We start from the raw sequence: 21,088 nt of genomic DNA on the forward strand, positions 1-21,088 counted from the left end.
GTGTGCTGGAGCGTTCTCAAACCTTTCTGCGCCACACAATTGTTTGTGAAGACCTCCCCGTAACAATATGTAGAAATTACTGACGTGGCCTCTTGGTGGGGTTGGATGCCTGATCGTCACGGACCCGGGAGGAGTGTTCTCGTTCGTGATTACCGGGAACGAGGCATGCCCAGGGATCCACGTAAGAGTGACCATTCGGTCCAGAGAAGGGGCTATGGTGAGAATGGGATAAGTGGCCGGTGACACCGCGCCCTGGAGGTGGGGGCTGTATGTGGACTGAGAATCTTTGCAGGTTTCTGCTATTTCCCTGTCGATGGTGGAGTGGGCCAGCGCAAGCGCGAAGATGGCTCTCTCCGCCTCTAATGGAAAATGATTTCCGGTAGTGGCGGCAGCCCCCTGTGCCGTCTTCGACTGCCGTGAAGAATCCTAGTTTGGCGTGCTCTGCTGTTTCGACGTGAAGGATGTCGGAGCGGTTTCTGTGCCTCTTGGTGTAACAGATCGCTCGAGACTGCCGGCTCCTCTGGTGAAGGGTAGCGCTTATACTGCAGGGGTTTCAGCTGCAACAGTTTCGATTTCATTGGAGAGCAGCGGAGCTCCTTATGCGCTAAATGGGGGGTGGTAATATCTGTCATTTTAGGATATCTTGGGCTACTCCGAGTGATTCGCCCGTTGTCCAGGGGATGATATCGTTGGCATACAGAGCTGAGTGAAGCCCCGTGGGATAGCAGCCAGGGCCTCTGCCAGCGGGCTAGGGCCACGTTTGAAGAGTAACGGGGACTGGACCACTCCTTGCTGGCTTAAAGGACAGCACAAAGAAATACTCACATGCCATTATCGCTGGTTTTTAGTTTCGTTGCCACCGTGCCTCATACTGCGTCCAACTAAGTGTCGCTCAGCTGTCAGTTTTACACTAATGTCTTGTTAGTCAACTGCGCTGAAGCACATTAACCAGCCTTACTGTGTGGTCCCTGTCTCTGAATGTCGGCAAGTGACGATGACCTTTTCTACCGCTGATCATGAAGATTCACTTTTTACCTTGTATTTGCATTCCTTTTCCAGAGTGTCTTTCTCGGGAACAGCGTGGCACACTTCAAACGTTACGTCCAGCGTTCGTGGCAGCCATAAGGAAGTGACGTCATGCACTCGCCGTCGCCACTATTCGCCAACTCGCAGTATTCGCCGGTACCGCCGGACTCGCCAAGAGCGAGGTCCGAGCGCAGCGCGCCGGGCAGCGTCCCCTCGCTGATGACATCCCTGCACTCGCCGCTGCACACGCCCCTGCACTCGCCCCTGCACACACCCCTGCACTCGCCAGTTGGTGTGACCGACAGCGCTGAGCACTCCCTCGACGACAAACCCAGCCGTGAGTGCCGAAGGGTGCGGCTTAACTATCAGTCGCTCCTGGACAGCGGTGCAGTGGAGGCTGCGTAATTAAGCTAGAGATGTTTAATTTTATTAGAGGGTTATAACATAGCGTATACCACCCACATCTTAGCACGGTCGCTAGCCGCCTGTGCGCATGCGCGTATGGCGCTGACGGATCGGGTACAGGCCAGTTTCGGGTGCATCTGGCGTCTCGGGGCCATATCCACGGGCGCACTGGTGGCAGTGGACAGTATTCGCTATGCTAAAACTCTTTTAGTGACGAACTATAGATTTAGCGTCGTTACGAGACTTCGCCGCGACGTTTTTGTCTTCCCCATTGGTAGACAACCGAGGGAACTCTGTGCTGCGTTTCCTCAGCAATGGAAACGAGGGAGTGTTATCAATGGGCATGGCAACAACCGTATGCAGGAAAAGGTCCTTTGCATGCAATCCAATATCGCGGCGGGATAAGACCACAAGCAGTAATTTCTCTACACACCCCCTTGTTTTTCTGAAGGCACCTCCATAATTCTTGACGAATCGTCTTTTACGCTCGGCGGGTAATTTTTGTTACCTTTGTCAGGAGTGTTGGAGTCATATATGTTGCTAGTCTTACGTGACACATCAACGATTGGAAGAAAAAAATTCAAAATGAATACCGCTTCTCCTCTATCCTCAATACGCCACCCAAAAAATTAGACCCCCCCCTCCTTACTTCAATTGCTGCGGAAACTCCTGACAAGAATGATCTTTAAGCTTCGGAAGTGAAAATAAACAGTTCGCTGCAACCGTTACGGGAATTAACGCTTTCTTTAGGCCTTGTTGCTGGGTCATATACTTGAGGAAAATGTGAAATCGTAAGTATGAAAGGCACGAAAAGTTACGTTCGTCCAGTCGTTCTTGCGTCATTTTTTTTCTGTCCTTCGTGTTTGTACTGTGTTTTGCCCAAGTGTTGCTGTGGTAAATAGTTTTAATGACCCGAGATCATTGAGGAACTACGCGTTGGCCAGGTATTCCCTAGGCCTAGTGGACTTAATCTCTCTTTGTTTACCTGGATTCGTTTGCTTCGGAAAAGAGAAAGCAAGAAAAGGCAGAGGAAAACTTTATTAAACAGAAGGGGAGTTGTTTAAGCATATGGGTGGGGTCCTTACTCTAGGGGTCCCTTGACTTCAGCTGCCCTGCTGACCTGTTGAATGAGAGCCCGTTGGCCCTCCAGGTTATCGCTAGTCAGCAGCACCTCCTCCCGCTTAAAAGACGCCTTTTACGTCTGCAGACTGTTTGACTTGGCCCCACATCCCCATGAAATGTGTAAGAGTGTAGGGCGGGCCTGACACAGAGGACATGTGTCGGTGTATAATATCCTCCTGAGACCCGAAGTGAATTTGAGTGCACAAAAACTTTGTAGGGTTTCAGAATAAGCTGGTAGGAGTGCAAAGGTGAAAAGTGAGAGACATTTTCTCAACAGAACTAATAGTTTCAGCTCAGCACGATGTCCAATATATTGGACACTAGGACTCTAGCCGTATTTTCCCACCCAGTGGGTGTGCCACAAAATACTTCAGATAAAGCTGAAAAGTTGTGCGAAAAAAATACTTTATTATGACAAAAGTCAAAGTAGCAAAATATACGTCAACTGAATAAAAAAGTTTCGCTGTGCTCACTTGCTGTGTGCCTTTTCGAAGCATCTTCTGTCTTTTGTTATGCAGAACTGCTGACATTTTGTGCAAAAAAACTTTGTTTTTGATGGTGCACCCCTCAAACCTGCAGCGCGCAGCGTTAGCTGCGTCAGACAGCCTTGGGAAGTGGTAGGCACTTTTGTTGGTCTCTTCTCGTCGAGCTTGCTTTGATGGTGGGCTCCACTCAACTTCACTGTCACTCTCTGTTTCTTGCTGTTTTTTTTTTCTTGACGTTTCTTGCTTCTTGACGTTTCTTGGGTTTCTTGCTGTGTTTGGATCGACAATAGTGTCGTCGTCGCTCTCCGATAGGTCAATGTCTGATGTGTTGGAGGCCGCCGCGGTGGCTCAGTGGTTAAGGTGCTCGGCTGCTGGCCCAAAAGACGCGGGTTCGATCCCGGCCGCGGCGGCTGGAATTTCTTTGGAGGAGAAATTCTAGAGGCCCGTGTACTGTGCGATGTCAGTGCACGTTAAAGAACACCAGGTGGTCGACATTTCCGGAGCCCTTCACTACGGCGTCTCTCATAGCCTTAGTTGCTTTGTGACGTTAAACCCCATAAACCAATTAACTGATGTGTTTGCTTCTGCAATTCTTTGTAAAACTGCTTTGGCCTTCTCATCATGAACGCGAGGCCTGTCTCCTACAACAAAAAAGACGTTATTTCGTCCCCAGCCGTTAAATACCAGCAGTATTCGTTTACAGTTATTGCGAAAGCCATCTCAAAAGCGTGGTCAAAATAACCGTGCTGAGTCCCAGCGTCCAACGTATTGGACACGTGAAATCAGATTGAAAGCACGGAAAAGTTAGGTCATGTAGAGTTACAATTATGATATCTACATGTTTTCTGTTCTATTTTTGTTGATATCCAACAAAATTTACGCGTTCAAAGTAGATAAAATCGCAGAGACAACTCTTACTTCTCCGGCAGGTGTCATAGAACGCCGCGCCGCTGAACGCCGCCGTTTTCAAAGTGTTTTGGCGGGAAAGTGAGCAGTTTAATTTCAAAAAAGGTGCACAGATGGCGCCACCAGTTGTCCAATGTATTGGACAAGCGGGTTTTATGAAGATGAATCTTTCGGCGCGGGAGTACTGGCTTAAAAGCTAATGTCCAATATATTGGACAAATTGCCATACGCGGGTCTCAGGAGGATATTGGATGTATGAGATGTAGTCTATGGAGGTTTGGAAATGTGTTCGTCTGTACCTGATGCCAAGAGACGGAATCTGGGGTGCCTAATTTCTTATGAGGTGCGGGGAAATGTCTGTGCTAGAGACGCTGAAACTCGAGGCGTTCGTTATACTTGGAGGGTAGAGGGGTAAAAGCGGGCCCGGTGGGTGGCCTGGCTCAGTTGATGATGCCTCGAGCTAGAGCATGTGCCGAGAGAGAGCGATTCTGATAAATAAAAAGTTACCCGGCAACCGTCATGCTATGGGTTCCTGCACCATCTATTCGCTTTATCCTCCTTCTCTATGACGTGGCCTGGCTCGCTTTCTGCGGTCTTAATCTGACCCTGCAGTAAATTTTTACGATCCGACCTGACTTGACCTTGACCTAGCCGCTTTTAATGGAGTCGTGCGGTTCATTGAGGTTCATTGAAAAAAAAAAAGGCATCGCTCGCTTTTCGGAAGCCCCAGCTCATTGAGTTCGTTTGGACACGCCACCTGTTATTTCGTGACCTCTTTTTGTTGCCGACATTTGCGAGCTTCAAGCGACGCAACAGGACGGCTTCTGTCGTGAGGGACTGCGAGTTCCTCGGTAGTCTTAAGGCTGCCTGCTGTTTTCGAGCGTTCACTGAACCCGCTGATACAGCTGGAATGATTCAATTTGCTTCTTCTTCTTTATTTGGCCGGATAAGAAAATGCCATAGCAAATGGGCCGAATAGCTGGTGAGGGGGGGGGGGGGGGGAGGTTCCGTGGAGGTACGCTGAACAACAGCAGAAAAGAAGGAATGAAGGATGGCAATACCAACACAACGCATTCTCTTGACGGGAACAGCACTTGTATAAAACATTGCTTTTACCACGCGTTCCACATTTTATTCGGTTATCATTCAGGCCGACACACGGTGTGCTAGGAATACCTCCTATATATTGATTAGCACTTAGAGAAGGATAGTCCCTGGCCTTGATTCAGAGAGGGAGATTAAGGTGATCAAACGGTTATTTACATCCAGCGGTCGATGCCAGTACGCGGCCACTCACAGGGAGAGCAGCAAGTCCTTAGCGCACGTGGCCAACACTGAAATTGCTATGGCGGGTTCGATCCCGGTCGCGGCGGCTGAATTTCTTTGGAGGAGAAATTCGAGGCCCGTGTACTGTGCGATGTCAGTGCACGTTAAAGAACCCCAGGTGGTCGAAATTTCCGGAGCCCTCCACTACGGCGTCTCTCATAGCCTTAGTCGCTTTGGGACGTTAAACCCCATAAACAAACAAACAAACAAACAAACAAACAAACAAACAAACAAATTGCTATGCCGCAGAAACTTCTCTTTACCCCAGAATCACTATTTTTTTTTAATTTGGACGTTGCACAAAAAACCGGTATATCCTTGGCGTTCCATGAGGATCAGCGCAGAAATTGTTCTGAGCAGTACTGCAAGAATCATACCATCGTTTGTGCTCCCACACTTTTGTACAGTCATGGACTTATTGGCAAAGTTCGCGGTGTAGGCATTCACTGAAGAAAACAAAATTCTGCGCGAAGAAGGTCAATGAAAAGTACAGATGCATGAGGGCACATACATATTTATTTATTTATTTATTTATTTATTTATTTATTTATTTATTTATTTATTTATTTATTTATTTATTTATTTATTTATTAATACTGCAATCCCAGGAAGGGATTTTCGCAGGGTGAGCATACAGAAAATAGGTAAGTACAAATATTAAGAAAAAAAAGTACAAAGGCCACAAATTAATAATAAGCAACAAAAACACAACAGCAAAAATGAAAGGCTCAATGACGTAACACAACAAAAAAGTTACTACATGTTACTTTCTCTGGAATAAATACCTGTCTGGGTAGCCAGGAAACTTAATTTATTTTCCGCAAATCCGCATCCCACAAACTTTTGACAATGACTGTACGTTCAGGGCAGGATCAAGTTTGGCAGCCTTCGAGAGACAGCTTTCAAGCGTATCGGCACTTAATTGTGGGTAGTTTTTGCCTAAATGTTTTTTGAGGATGGCGGATGGACAAGAGCTCCACTATGTAAAATAGTCTGAAGGTTGGAGAAAATACGGTGCCGATGCTTGTTCTTGCAAGGTTTTTTTTTTTTTTACGTCTACGGAACTGCTGCTGCCTGCTTTTTATGACATCAAATGTGGCGGTGCTGCCGGGTTCAATGAGACGTTCGCAAAATAGTATTCCGGGACACGAATTTAACCACTGAAACCTCTCAAGAACGTCGTTTATCTCTATACGACTGGCTTCTTATCCACACACTTGTGCGGGCTGGGCCGTAGCACAGGTGGTCGGACTAGTTGTAGTGGCAAGATTAGTTGGCTAAACAAAGGTCAGACACTCTTGAAGAAAGCAGAGGGGAACCTTTTTGTGTTTTGTGTGTTTTTCATCGGTAAGAAGCGCCGCGCAAATGGCCTTTCGTGGGTGCAGCTGTACATTTTTCTTTCAAAGCGCCACTTTACAGCAGATCCAAGACCAGCGCTTTTGATGAAATAATTTAAGCCACCTCTACCAAAGATCGTGCCGTTTTAAAAATGCGGTATACTTCGAAAGTAGCGGGATCTTCTCGTTGGATGCATAGTTCTGCCGACTGGTTTGAACTGAGCTTCTTTTTGCGAAAAAAGAAGATAACTAAGCACGCTTCTATCTGTGGCACGGCGTCAGTTTTACATTAAAAGATAACGCGCAGGCTCAAGGGTAATAGAGGGATTTAGCATAGAGTGATCCGATTCCGCGGGGCACTGCTGCGCCTGCGTAGTGGCAGGTTTGCGCTCCTCTGTCATCTGCGCATGCGCAGTGGGCGTCGAGGGATCTGATCGCGCTATGCTAAATCTCTATGATGATTAAAGCGTTCCATGGGAACAGTACAAATCCGTAGAAGGCTGTGGCAGGTGTGCGCTCCTCTGTCATCTGCGCATGCGCATTGGGCGTCGAGGATTCTGATCGCGCTATGCTAAATCTCTATGATGATTAAAGCGTTCCATGGGAACAGTACAAATCCGTAGAAGGCTGTGGCAGGTGTGCGCTCCTCTGTCATCTGCGCATGCGCAGTGGGCGTCGAGGATTCTGATCGCGCTATGCTAAATCTCTATGATGATTAAAGCGTTCCATGGGAACAGTACAAATCCGTAGAAGGCTGTGGCAGGTGTGCGCTCCTCTGTCATCTGCGCATGCGCAGTGGGCGTCGAGGATTCTGATCGCGCTATGCTAAATCTCTATGATGATTAAAGCGTTCCATGGGAACAGTACAAATCCGTAGAAGGCTGTGGCAGGTGTGCGCTCCTCTGTCATCTGCGCATGCGCAGTGGGCGTCGAGGATTCTGATCGCGCTATGCTAAATCTCTATGATGATTAAAGCGTTCCATGGGCACAGTACAAAGCCGTAGAAGGCTGAGGAGAACTAGTGGGAAGAGACGGAGAAGTGGTAGCTTGTCATTGACCTACTGGACTCAGTGTGAAACGCGATCTTCGGGACATTCATGTATACGCACGAGCACAGAGCGCTAGCGTAGGGTGCTCACGAATTCATGAGCACAAGGTGCTTCCGCTTCTCACGCCCACCAGCGTATATATGCAATGAAGCGTCGCTTCCTCTGCGAATCCGAATCTCCAGGCCAAGTTCATGCCCTCAAGTCCAATATAAAGAGGATGCTGACTGCTTCGTCGAGGAGGCAGTACTCGGGGCTGGACTTCAAGAAGCGAGCGCCGACCAAGTACAGATTCGTTTTTCACCCACGGTCCAGGTTCAGGTATGTGGAACTAACCTCACTGTCATCCAGGAGCCAGATTTTTGCGCAGATAAGGCGTGAAAGTGGCGTAAAAGAATCATGGACAGATCAAATGTGCCTTTGTGAAGTTCATTCTTTAAAGGGAAACTGCATAGGTTTTAGAAATCAACGAGCTTAAGAGGGTCGAATGTATGAAACTTGCAGGTAAAGCATGCGAAGTCTTTTTGGGCTAGCACTTGAAATAGTGAAGTAATCGTCGATTAAAATCCGGACGCCCTTCAAGCTTCTCCGCAGCGCACCACGCCCAGTAGGGGCGCATGATGTCATCGAAGGTATCGGTACATGTCCACCGCACAAACGCCTGCTTTGAGGGAAAAAAACCAACGCCACCGAAGGCGAACCCTGCCGAGAGTTGTTTGGCAGCGTCTAACGAGTCAGGGCAGGGTGGGGCTGACGCAGCGCTAATTTGAAATCATACCTTCCGTGACGTCACGCTGAGTTTCCCTGCACTCCTCTGGCGCATTGAGGAGGAGCGAAAAATTCAATTGTTAATTACGTCACTATTTTAAACGCTAGGGCAAAAACAATTGCCATGCTTTGCTTGCAGCCTATACACATTTGAATCCTTGAATATCGCAAAACTCTCAAAAAAGTGCTGCAGTTGCCCTTTAACAATAGGGCTATGACCCTTGCCTTCGATCGCAACGAGGCGGAGCTGCCGTAGACGTTCTAAGGCTGATACGGCAGAAGTGTTGACAGCTAGCGTGCTTGGAACGTGAGCTGGATACAATGCGACGTTCAAGACACCTGAAGGAACGGGTGCGGACCTCTTGACGCGAGGTGATATTGAGATTGAATGTCTGTATACATAAGACGTGCTAGACTGCTATTGTCTCAGGAGAAGTGGAGAGATTAGAGGTTAGCCCGCAAAGCACGCGACCTTCTCTTGTTTCCTAAAATATCGGCAACCTAAAGGGCAACGGCATCCTTTATGAACACCTCTTGAGAGCTTGTACACTTTTCCCAGCGTTTCTTCATTACGCTTAGTGCTAAGTCCTCATTTTTGGTCATTAGCTGCTCTGTTGTTTTTTTTTTAATCTCTGGACCCGTATTTTTGAAAGCATTATCTTCCCCATTCATTATTTCGCCTTTTTTTGACAGCCGCATTATTGACACATGGCCGGGTACCAGATATAGAGCGGCAAAATAATTATTCGAAAAATGAATCGTTACAAAATACTGTCCCGGTGATTGCACTGCCGTGTATGCTTTGGTAAGGGTAGCTATTTGGGCGAACTGGTTTTTCATGACAACAAATGTAGCTTTTGAAACACATGACCAAACGAAGAGGACACCGCATACGCTATGGTGTCCTCTTCGTTTAACCTTTGTTACAAACGCTAAATTTATCGTCATGTCTTGATAGGCGAAAAAGCACGATATCTGCGGCAGCTCATTCTGAAGTTGGTGACACTGTTTTGTTACGTATGCAGAGGAGCGCTGCCTGCAGTTACTCTGCGAGTGCTGCGTTGTGAAATAAAAAATTCGCTGTGGCTTAGCTTGGTTAAGCCCGGTAATTGCGAAAGCAATATCCGTACCTACGCCATGGTTCAGCTGGTAGTGTAGCTGGTGGTGGTGCTTGTGGTTAGACTTGTGGTGATGCATCGGTTATACAATCCAATCCAATCCAAACCAATCCAATCCCATCTCATCCAATCCAATCCAATTCAATCCACTCCAATCCAATCCTATCGAATCCAATCCAATGTAATCTACTCTAATCTAATGTAATCTAATCTAATCCAATCCAGTCCAGTCCAATCTAATCCAATCCAATCCAATCTAATGCAATCAAGGTGAAATGAAGGTCAATGGTGGTCACCGCCGCGGCACGATGGTGGTCACCGCCGCGGCACGGCAAAGGCGTGAAAGTGCAAGTAGTATTGCTTTCGCAATTAAAAAAATTACGGTCCCTGCCGGGCTTCCATTTGGCTAGAGCTCACCACGGAAGCATTATTGCTGTGTGGTCACTCTTCTTTGCAGCCGGAAGTGGTGCTCTGGCTGAAGACAAGTGCTGTGTCCGGCTCTTACCGTTTTCGCGGTTGGATATATTTAACAAGTCCACTGCGGCAGTGATTTTAGTGGTCCTAAATGTCCTAATTCCTGTGCGTCGTGGCCCACTGGTGGGACACACTTAGATCTTCTTGAATGCGGAGTGGCCCACCAGTGAGCCTCCGGAGAAGACAACTTATTGGAACTGACAAGCGATGGCAATAGCAGCCTGGGATTCCTGTTTTATGCGAAGCATACTACTTTAGCTACCACTTCAGCCCTTCACCGTGGTTATGCGCCTCCAAGTCACGTGATACATGACGTCACACCACGTGACACGACGACGTCACGACAGTAGAGAAACGGGGGCCCACCTCGCGCCGTCGCTGTGGTTGTGCGCCTCCAAATCACGTGATACATGACGTCACACCACGTGACACGATGACTTCACGACAGTGGAGAAACGGGGGCCCACCTCGCGCCGTCGCTGTGGTTGTGCGCCTCCAAATCACGTGATACATGACGTCACACCACGTGACACGATGACGTCACGACAGTGGAGAAACGGGGGCCCACCTCGCGCCGTCGCTGCGGTTGTGCGCCTCCAAATTACGCGACACGATGATGCTTCGCATTCTCCAGGCTTAACCAAGTTAAGCCTCAGCCATTTTTTTTTCGCAGGCTGTTTGGAAAATCTGAGCTCTCCCAGCACTTCATAGCACCACTCAGCATTCGTGACGCACACCAGGAATACACAACGTGACCTACCGATGCATTGAACGTGTTAAGACGCGAAGGCAGATGCGAAGTGCGATCCCCGGCTTTTAAGATGTGTGTTACACAGTAATTTCATACTTAGTTTTGATCGACGTGAGTTCCTTGCCAACGCCTTTGTACGCTAGTCATCTGATCCGCCAATCTAAACTACGGGTCGACTCTGACTTTCTGACTGAGGACTTGTCTTCGAGAAGACAAGTCCTCTTTTTAAAACTTAGGCAAGTACCCTGAGGATTTACCCTCCCTTATTAAGGCGAAAGCCTTTAATGTCTCATCGTTGTAAGCAGCAGTTGTCGACAGAAATGTCACGCTTTTCAATTGGTCGAAATGGTCGTGACGTCACAGTGCACGAATTTCAAACGGGGCCAATTGTACTTTGGCTAGTAACCATGCAACCAATTGAAGGGATCGTATAGTGATGCTCCAAGTGGGACTGAGCTTAGTTAATTGCTTAATTACCCAATAAGCCTAATTAACTTTTCTAGTCAGGCCATATAAATAAATAAAATCGAGCAGGAAATTGGTCGAGCTCAGGAATCGAACCCCAGTCTTCGGCGTGCGAGACGAGCATGCTATCCACTCCGCCATGCCAGCGCGATGGTTCGGAATGAACAAAGGCGCGTCAAGTGAATACGGTGTCTTCGCTCACTCCCATCCTCCTCCCTTTCCTCCTTGCGAGGTTTAGGTGTCCACCGAGGTATGATAGACAGATACATTTCCTTTCCTCAAAAAACAATTTACCGACGAGCCAGGCGTAGAACCGAATGGGCAACGGCGTTCTATGGACTCCCTGGCAGCGTTGCAAGACGCTGTCGCGTTCCACTCTTAGAGGCGAAGCTTAACATCTTAACCACACATCAGTGACCACACTTTAGGCCAAAAAAGTGCCCCCCTGAATTTTGACGGCTGTCCATCGAGATATGCGAGACAGTTACTGCGTAATTTCCTTTCCTCAAATACAATTTTCATTTTCTTCATTACGGGCCCTCTTTGTCTTCTTTCACTCCTACTGCCTCCCTTCCTCTACGGTTCAGGTGTCCACCGAGATGACAGAGAATTACTGCGCCATTTCCTTTCCTCAAAAAGCGTTGCGTTCAAAGGGCAAGGCATCGCGCCGAGCGGGTGGTGGCGTTCCGTGGACTCCCTTGCAGCGCTACAACACGCTGTCGCGTTCCACTCGTAAGGCGAAACTTAAGCGTCCTTAATTAGCAGTGAATTAGTATTCAGGTATTAATGAGTAATTATGCATTAATTAGTGATTTGTCATCACTTAGTAATTAGTACTCAATTATATGTGACGCCACCAGTGCCACAAAAGCAGCGAAAGTGGTGCGGAAAACGCTTTCGCCTCTACGCACTTTAGACAGTCAAAGTGGCCCCTGAATTTTCATTGCGTGGTTGTCAAGAACCATCTGCCTACCCTCTCTTTACCATATGATCATCTGACAAGATCGTTTATCGGCAAAATATCAAAGTGTTGGCTCAATGATTACCTGTTTTTTTTACAAACGTTTTGTATTCGAGCTAATGCCTCTGGAGAGAGGTCGCTAAAGACATTGCCTAGGTAGCAAAAATGGTTCGGCAATTCCATTCATTCAAAGTAAACTGAACGCATTTGGCATTCAAGTTTTCAGTGTTATAGTTATTCGCCCGTTGCATAGGCGAGCCACAGACGCACTCACACGGGCGCACGTCTTCTGTTGTCCCTTGTATTTTATTTTGCTTCTTAGTCAATTCTTTTCAGTAAACATTTGCCGTAGCTTTCACCCGTTTTCGCACATGCGTACGTGTTTCTGGCACGTAGAGTTCGCTGCGAAGCCTCCTCATATGATATACACGGCCTCCGCGCAGGCGCTGGTGGGACGCCTTCATCATGCTGACGCTGGTGATGAACATGGTGCTGGTGCCGCTGCAGCTGGGCTTCTTCCGCCAGCACGGCAACGCCTGGGCGCTCTACTCGCTCCTCTCGGACGGAGTGCTCTTCGCCGACCTGCTGCTCAACTTCAGGACCGGTGTGCCTTCTTTCTTTCTTTCTTTCTTTCTTTCTTTCTTTCTTTCTTTCTTTCTTTCTTTCTTTCTTTCTTTCTTTCTTTCTTTCTTTCTTTCTTTCTTTCTTTCTTTCTTTCTTTCTTTCTTTCTTTCTTTCTTTCTTTCTTCTTTCTTTCTTTCTTTCTTTCTTTCTTTCTTTCTTTCTTTCTTTCTTTCTTTCTTTCTTTCTTTCTTTCTTATCCTTTCTTTCTTCCTTTCCTTCTTTCTTTCCTTCTTTCTTTGTTTCTTTCCTTCTTTCCTTCCTTGTTTCTTTCCTTCTTTCTTCTGTGATTCCTTCTTTTTCTTTCTTTCTTCCTTCTTTCTTTGATTCCTTCTTTCTTTCTTTCTTTCTTTCTTGCTTTCTTTCTCTTCCTTCCTTCCTTCCTTCCTTCCTTCCTTCCTTCCTTCCTCAGCGGTGGCCTAGTGCATCCGTCTCGTATGCGGGAGATGCGGGGATTCTATCCCCGGGCCTGTGCCACTGCGGTTACCCACCAGTTTTCCAACTGATAACTTTACCCTTGCTTGGCGTTCGTCTCCTCTCTGGTGAATGCTTGGGAAGCTGGGTCTTTGACCTCCATCCCCACATCTCGCGATGACCAGCTACGGTATCCATGGCGCTATTTGGCCAAGCTCCACTTGCTCTACTGTAAAATCAGTTCAGTCTGCCCGGGTGTCGTGAGGGGTACGCGCGCGCGTGCTGCCGCAGGCATTGACGACCGCAAGCAGGGCATCGTGATCATGGACCCCGAGGAGATCTCGGCGCGCTACCTGCACGGCTGGTTCGCCGTGGACCTCGTGAGCAGCATGCCGCTGGACTTCATCGTCTGGATGGTGGCGGTGCTGTCGGGGAAGGCCACCGAGCGTCGCTCCACGCTGTGGCACCTGGCCAAGCTCATGAGCCTCGTCAAGCTGGTCAAGATCAGCCGCCTGTTCCGATACGGAGGACGCACCGAGCAGATGATGGTCTGTGGAGGCACCACTCGCCCTTTTTCCCCTCGAGCACTTTCGTTTCTTTGGCACGCGGAGGCGAGGGTGCGAGCGGGATTTCTCCAGCTGTGGCTGGTGATTCACCGCAATAACCTGGATATAGAGCGGCGGGCTGACGCGAAGCGCGCTAAAATCGAGACGGAGGATTGTGTTGAACAGGCTTTAAATACAGATTGGTAATAAAATAAAATACAGATTTTCTGTAAAAGTCCTTAAAGTTGTGTTATGTAACTCTGTGGCTATCTTGTTCAAGCATGTTTGTAAATACCAATTGATTAATTTTTAACATAATTTTTTAACCGAAATCTGTGTTCAGTAAAACTGAACACCTCCAGTACACACTCACTGTGCGTGAAAAAGACAGGACTAATTTCAGCGATCTCGCATCTGTATACATGCATTCTAAATTTCGTGTGAGCGCATTTTCGACCAACTGCTGTTTACAGCCGTTAAATATGTTCGGCTACCCAGCGAGACCTCATCGGGCTCTACTGCATCCCATAGCTGCTGTTTCTTAGTGCGAAGACGTCATTGCGCGCTGCGAATCATTTGGCGATGACTGGTAGAAACATTCCCTATACTGCCGACAAATACTGAAAACGAATATTCAACTAGCTATGCAGGAAATGCCCAGAGAAGCGCCTTTGAACGGTGCACTCTGCATCTCCTCTTTGTACCTCTTTTTTATTGCTCAGTTTGCTGCGTTTGGGCGCGTGGACTGCGCACCGAGACGTATATACTATACCGGCTCGCAGTTGCCGTGGTGCATCTGCTTCGCTTTGGGACGTTAAACCCCCGTAAACCAAACCAAACCATTCCAACAAGAAAGAGACCACTTTCACCGAAAACGGATGTGTCATAAGACAGACAAGACCAAAAAACGAAATACGGATGTCGCCACAACCGACCATTTTCGCAAGTAATGCGCGTGCGTCGACACCGAATTTCGTTTGTGGATTCCAGACGCTATGCTATATCGCCATTCGGCAAACTGTGCAGACGTCCCTAGTTTGAATCAAATGGCGGGGAAATTTTCAAGTTCAATTTTCTCAGCCGGAAATGAGTCTTTTTCTGCTGGACAGACGTTAACTTTAACATAGAAAAAAACAACAACAGATAATCAATTTTTACCAAGAACAATAATTGGATAGAGTTGTTCTCTGTGTCCCTTTAATGTAAAGTGTCCGGTCAATCCTTGTCTGTCTCGCGTGGTGCAGTTCTACCAGACGACGGGCGTGTACCTGCAGCTTGGCAACATCCTGGCGCTAATCTTCCTGGCTGTGCACTGGCACGCCTGTCTGCAGTTCTTCGTCGGCTTCATGATGGGCTTCCCTCCGGAGTCCTGGATATCTATCGCCAATCTGCAGGTTTCACGCTCTTATGTGCTTTTCACCCCTCTTCAACCCCTTGCCTCACGCTGCGGTTCACCTGTGTGGCCAATGGGAGGCAGCTACTGCGCCTTTCCTTTCCCGACGATCCCGTCTTCTTCGTCTTGTCTGTATGCTATAGTCGGATACAACTCAAGAAAGAAGCGGCAGGCTCCCCTAAAAGAAAAGTAGCCCCCAGCCAATGGCGTCGACCGATTCTCATGACGTCATGGCTGATGTCCTTAGACCAGCTATACTGTGACATCGCAGGGGGTGGCAGATTAAAAGGGGATTAACCGCGGCGCCATGAAAATCGTCCGACTCCATTGGCTGGAAAGCCTCTTGAGGGGCGTTTGCCGCTTCGTTCTTGAGTTGTACCCAGGTACAACTGTGTCCACAAGGACGGGTGAAATTATGTATCGCAACCTGTCGTCAATTGTGAAAAATAACGCGTCTGCGGGGTTGTGAGTTTCGTTCCGATGTCGCACTGAAGCCGTGTGCATGACGGTGGTGACGCAGCGCAGAAGCATATCAGAAGAAGGCGTCTTACTGACTTCCGCTTGTAAAAACTCTCCAGGGCCAAGTTTAGGTTTACTTCATTAATTTCAGCAGATGGCAGAGCTCCCTAGTGCCAGTGAACAGTGATGCGCTTGCATTTGTTTAGTTAGAGTAGCTCTTCACATCCTATTGAGACAGTTCGGTCAGTGGAGGCGCATGTGGCGACACCGACTGACCGTGTGGCGCACATGGGGGCGGCCGCAGAACGAGCCCTGGTGGGTGCAGTACTCGTGGGCGGTGCACAACACGGTGTCCCTGATGATGACCAACAACTACGGGCTGGCCCAGAAGACGGGCCTGCTGGTCGAGGAGTGGATCCAGGTGATGGGCATGTTCTTCGGCGCCCTGTGGCAGGCCCTGCTCCTGGGCTACGGGGCGAACCTGCTCGCCCACAAGGACTACACCAAGAACGTCCAGAGGGAAAGGGCAAGTCGAGCTTCTCTCTTTCCGTGCTGCTCCTCCGGATAAACCTTAGCGCCAAGGCATTGTGATAACTCTGACCGGTTTCTCGAGTAGTCCAAGAGAACTGAAGAAACTTGACAAACGAAAAACAGGGAATTTAAAGGGGAACAAAACACAATTACTTTGCACTAAGCACGATGTAAGTCGGCAAGGAATGTTAATAATATGCTCTTGTGCGGAAGGAAGGAAGGGAAGGAAAAACTTCATTGTACCCTAGTGCTTTTTTCTGGGGTTTTGGAGCATCTTCAGAGACGTTCTCTCATTGGTTGTATCCCCAGGAGTCTTCTCTGTAGGCCTCGTCCACTTCTAAACAGTGATCAGTTGCCCTCACTCCAGGGCTCCGCTGGCCACTGCCGCCCGTTGAGCTCGCTGTACCAGACCTTGGGAAAAAAAATTGGCGCAGCCACGGAAATCAAGTGTCAGAAATGCCTCTAGTATGAGAAGACGCGCATGCTCCATCATCCACTGGTATGAATACTGGCCGGGGTACAGCACTGCGAGGCAGCGCTGCAATAATTTTATAAGTGCGAGAGCACTATTCCGATGGGTAAACCCCGAGCAAGATATTACGATGAATGTGGGTTTGTAAAAGATCAGCTTCGCTGGCCGATCACGCCTCGCCCTGCGCATTGCACTTCTTCGTCTTCATAAACTAACACTACTATCGAACTAATATAGTCCCCAGATGTGCCGACGACCTAGCAAAGCAAAACCATGAGCCAACCAGGCTAAAAACATGCTTTCGCACGTCTGCTCGGTTTAACTACGTTAAAACGCTACCACTTTTTTCCAAGCACGCGCATATCCTTTACATGCCCTTACTGTTTTGCTGGTGACTGCACATAAAAGCAGCAGACCACGTGATAACCTGTCACCCATTTGATGCAAGGAAAAAAAAAAACGAACAGAATCAGTTGCCCTGAGAGACGAGAAATCAAACAGTTGTAACCTGGCAGTACGTGCAGGAGTGCGCCAGTAAAACTAAGCAAGGGCTCAGCTTTTGCGGAGCACCACATGTGCTCCAGAACCTGTGCTGCTGTGCAGAAAGGACTGGCATTGGATTACAGTTACCCTGAACAAGAAACAAACTTGTGACAACAGAAATAACGGGCCAGCGAAAAAATATTGCCGTAAAAAGTGAGTACAAATAGGATGAAAAGTTCAAGCCAGCGAAGCGATTGAAAGGAGAGTCAATACGAAACGCCTAGAAAATGAGCTCAAGTGCAGCAACTGCATTTTTGCTCGTTTTTGCGTAAAAGTGAATAATACTTAGTATTTGGATAACGAACTACACGGCGCAGAAATGAACTAAACATGATGTTAACAATGAGCAAAAGAGGCGTACATACGCTGCACGAGTTAATGATAACGCATGCAAAAATATGAGGGATCAGTTTCAACAAATCAGTACTTTCAGAAATGTGAAATTTTAATAACGGAAACACTAACTTCTTAGGCTGTACTGGACGATAGCTCCAAAGTATTACATAAACACTTATTGCGCATAATGTACTTGTGCATATTTAAGGATGCGAATGTAAATGAAAACCAGCGCACTTACGACGCCGCGTTCTGTATTCAGAGGCAATATTTCAGTCTTGTCGGTAGGGAGTGACGAGAGAAGCCAAATCACAGAAGATAAAGGAAACAAAAAGATAAAGCCGTTCATTGGTTAATTGGTTCATTGACGTTGGCGTTGACAACGTTGCATAGATTTCGTTGATTTTGAGGAAATGACTGGCTCCCTGGGCCAGTGGACGCCTCAATCACGCTTTGAGGTACGTGGCTGTGGTGTCCACCTGCAAAAAACCATGCTTTCGCATAATATTTTGGGCTTAGCAATACTAATCCAACAGCCATTTTTTTTTTTTTTGCAGAACTACTACTCTTCAGAAATAATTGTCTATCGGCGAAACGATATTCAGGGAAGCGTTGCTTGCTATGTTGTGCCGCGGCGCAACATTTCATTCGAGTAGAGACATTACGTTATGCGCGCATAAAATACTCTTGCAAAGCAATTGTTGGTTAATTATGAGCCTGATTTCGTCACCGGGGTTTTGTGCTCTCGTCAGCGGCATGCAACTGACGCGTATACGGACTAGGTTGTCCAGTCTGCCGCAACGTCATGAACAGGCCCACCGTGCATCGGTATGCATTAGTATAGATAGTCGATTTCATCAGCATTGTTCAATGGATAACTCAGGGGGCTCAGCGCGTAGGCCGTACCTAGGAAAGTGAGGTGTATCTGGACACTGATTGTGCAGCGCTTTACTTAACTGCACAACGGATGCGTTGCATAAGTGCGCGGTGACTGTAACGCTCAGCTGTTTGTTATCTTGGGTTCGCCGGTATCTGCCTTTCGTTCTTCATAGACAGTATGTTATCAGCTACTTGATACAGGTATGTGCGCCGGCTGTCGCTCATGTGTTCTACGGAACAATCTTCCTCGTCAAACAATTCACTTTGGTTGTAGGCGCGGCTGAGTACCCCGTAATGAATGCAGACTAATTTTCAGTACTTGCTCATATAAGCAGTTACGTCAGAAACTCCGTCTTCCAAGGAGAGAGATCTTCGTTGACTGGACACACACGAGGTTATTTATCACAGTGCTGCCAACAGTGATAAGTGAGTACGGTATATCGCTCGCGGGCAAAAGTGGGGAACCAGAAACAAAGGCGGTTCTGGCCTAAAGAAAACCTTTAGTCGAACGCTGCGATATTCGCTTTCGCCCATGCTGTAACGACTGTTGCATTACTCATGTGCTAAATCATACACGCTTACACACTTGTTTACGCAATAATGAGCGCAAATGCACGCCGTCCCTTAATAAAAAAGGTCTGTGGACAGTATAGACTCTATTGCCTTCCTATAGATGTTTCTTTTTGTCTATTCATTGTCTATGGACTGTCTGTAGATAAAAGTCTACCTTCCTATAGATGTTTCTTTTTGTCTATTCATAGTCTGTGGGCTGTCTATAGACAAAAGTCTACTAAAGGTCTATGGTCATTAATCTATCGATTGCCTATAGACTGTATATAGGACTATTATTGCCTATAGATTGTTCTCTAGGATTTCTCGATAGAAAGTCTATTGACTCTACAGACAGAAGTTTATGGACAGTCTATAGAGTATCTAAAGAATTTTCTGGAAGCGTCCACCACAAAGGGTGCCGCTCTGCCACCGTTAGACTCGGCGATGTGAAAGCAGTGTCGCTTTTGAACAAAATATTTCTTTACGCCAGAACACGCATTGAAAAGACCAGAAATATTAAGGATACGCTGCAGCGTACGACACTTAATTAATAGACATATACCGGTGCGCGGCTACGTGATCGGATGTTCTCATAGCGCGGCTAACCCTAATGAAATTTCTCCGCTTAATGCCAATTCATACAGTTCTTTTCTTTTTGTGCCGAATTAATTTCAGTATTTTTAGTATAACCACTCAATTTGAGGCGGACGTGTTCTTATTTCAAATTTTAGTTGTGTACTCGTATTTCGTTCGCTTGGAACTCGATCACCATTCCCGAACACGAACTGGATGATGCAGTCATGCCACGATAGCAATCAGCTAGGGGAGGCTGAATGGCTTGGAGCAAATATGGTGTTCCTGGACAGTGCATTTGGTGCAATTTAAACTGTGGCAGTGTGGGTATTGCCTTTGGTTCACTTGTAACACGGCACTTTGTTCTCCCATCCGCGCCTTTGTTTTTTTTTGTTTTTTTTGCTTATAACAGTTTAGTTGTCAATAAGCTCCGTGTTATGGCGTCTTACGCTGGGTTCCAGGATCGCTGTTTTAAAATTTGGGCTATTTGTGTGCCGTTAAAAAAAATGCTTTTACAAAAAGCACAGAAGCAGCAGTGGATGTATACTTAAAATTGTTAGTAGGATGTCAAATCTCAAGAAAAGCGAGAGCGGGTAACTTCTTCCCTTGCGAACAAACCGATGTCGTCTGTGCTACCGCCCTCTGTATTTCTATTTATCGTAGTTATGGAAAGCCAGGGAATCGTAATCTTTCGTGTCCATAGAAGATAGTTCAGAAAGTCTAACGCTTAGCTTTCGCATTTCTTCTAATAAGACACGTGTGAAACGGATAGTTTCCGTTGAAAGCAGGGACAGTTCCGAGTAGCACATGAGGGCTTGAAAAATGCTAATGAACAGTGAGATCGACCCAGAGGACTCCTAGGTTCTCCTCGATTGTTGCTACATTTCTACGAGGGCACAGCTCGTGAAAAATGCTTCTGCTTCAGCTAGTCGCTTACACAGTGCTGGACGCTGTCAGCAGACAAGAGTAGAGCAGTTGTGTAACATTGTGCCGCCATATGTGTACCGTTGGTGCGTTGTATGCCCTCTTATCTGTTTTGCTGGTCCTGTTGTTAGCTCAGGCTTTCGCACAATGGGCATAGGTCTCTTGTTTGCGTTTATCCTTGGTGAAAAGTGTCATGTCGGATGGTTTGTTGTACTGTAGACGCTGTCGCCATGCAGAGCTGATTGCCGGTAACCTCAGACAAGTGGCTTACAGGCCTTCTGCAGGATACTGCTGCTCAACTACAGCGCTGAGCATCTCTTTGGGACCGCGCAAGGTTTAAAATTTTTGACGAATGAAATTCACAACTCGTAATTCTCGTGCACAGGCGCGTATCCGTGGGTAGCAAAGACGTCACTTTGCAGATTCTACTGTCGCCTTCTGAAAAAGAGAGGCATTGTCATCAAGGTAGAGCAGCGCACAAATTAAAGTTTCTCATTTCGTGTTAGGTTTCCACCGCGCAAACTTTTGCACCTTTTAACAACGGCAGCACTCTTTTCAAAACGAAATCGAAATTCCAGTGCTCATGGTGCAGCCCGTCGGCGCCTGTGGTTGGTCACGTCACGTGCACAGTTAAAGCACGCAGGTGGTGGTGAAAA

General features: G+C 47.4%; 1 pseudogene across 1 annotated transcript in view; it reads left to right on the plus strand.

The window, feature by feature from the left end:
- Positions 1 to 721: 721 nt before the first annotated feature.
- The window catches only part of LOC149343714 (potassium/sodium hyperpolarization-activated cyclic nucleotide-gated channel 1-like), a 64,578-nt pseudogene continuing 44,211 nt past the window's right edge, over positions 722 to 21,088 (plus strand). Inside the window, exons 1-6 of the transcript XR_016283325.1 lie at positions 722 to 1,363; positions 7,839 to 7,974; positions 12,634 to 12,794; positions 13,517 to 13,773; positions 15,015 to 15,164; positions 15,927 to 16,148. The product of XR_016283325.1 is annotated as a potassium/sodium hyperpolarization-activated cyclic nucleotide-gated channel 1-like (transcript). The remainder of the gene's footprint in view (positions 1,364 to 7,838; positions 7,975 to 12,633; positions 12,795 to 13,516; positions 13,774 to 15,014; positions 15,165 to 15,926; positions 16,149 to 21,088) is intronic.

Source organism: Amblyomma mixtum, chromosome 5, assembly GCF_055824585.1.
Source record: "Amblyomma mixtum isolate Tamu chromosome 5, ASM5582458v1, whole genome shotgun sequence".
Classification (NCBI taxonomy): domain Eukaryota; kingdom Metazoa; phylum Arthropoda; class Arachnida; order Ixodida; family Ixodidae; genus Amblyomma; species Amblyomma mixtum.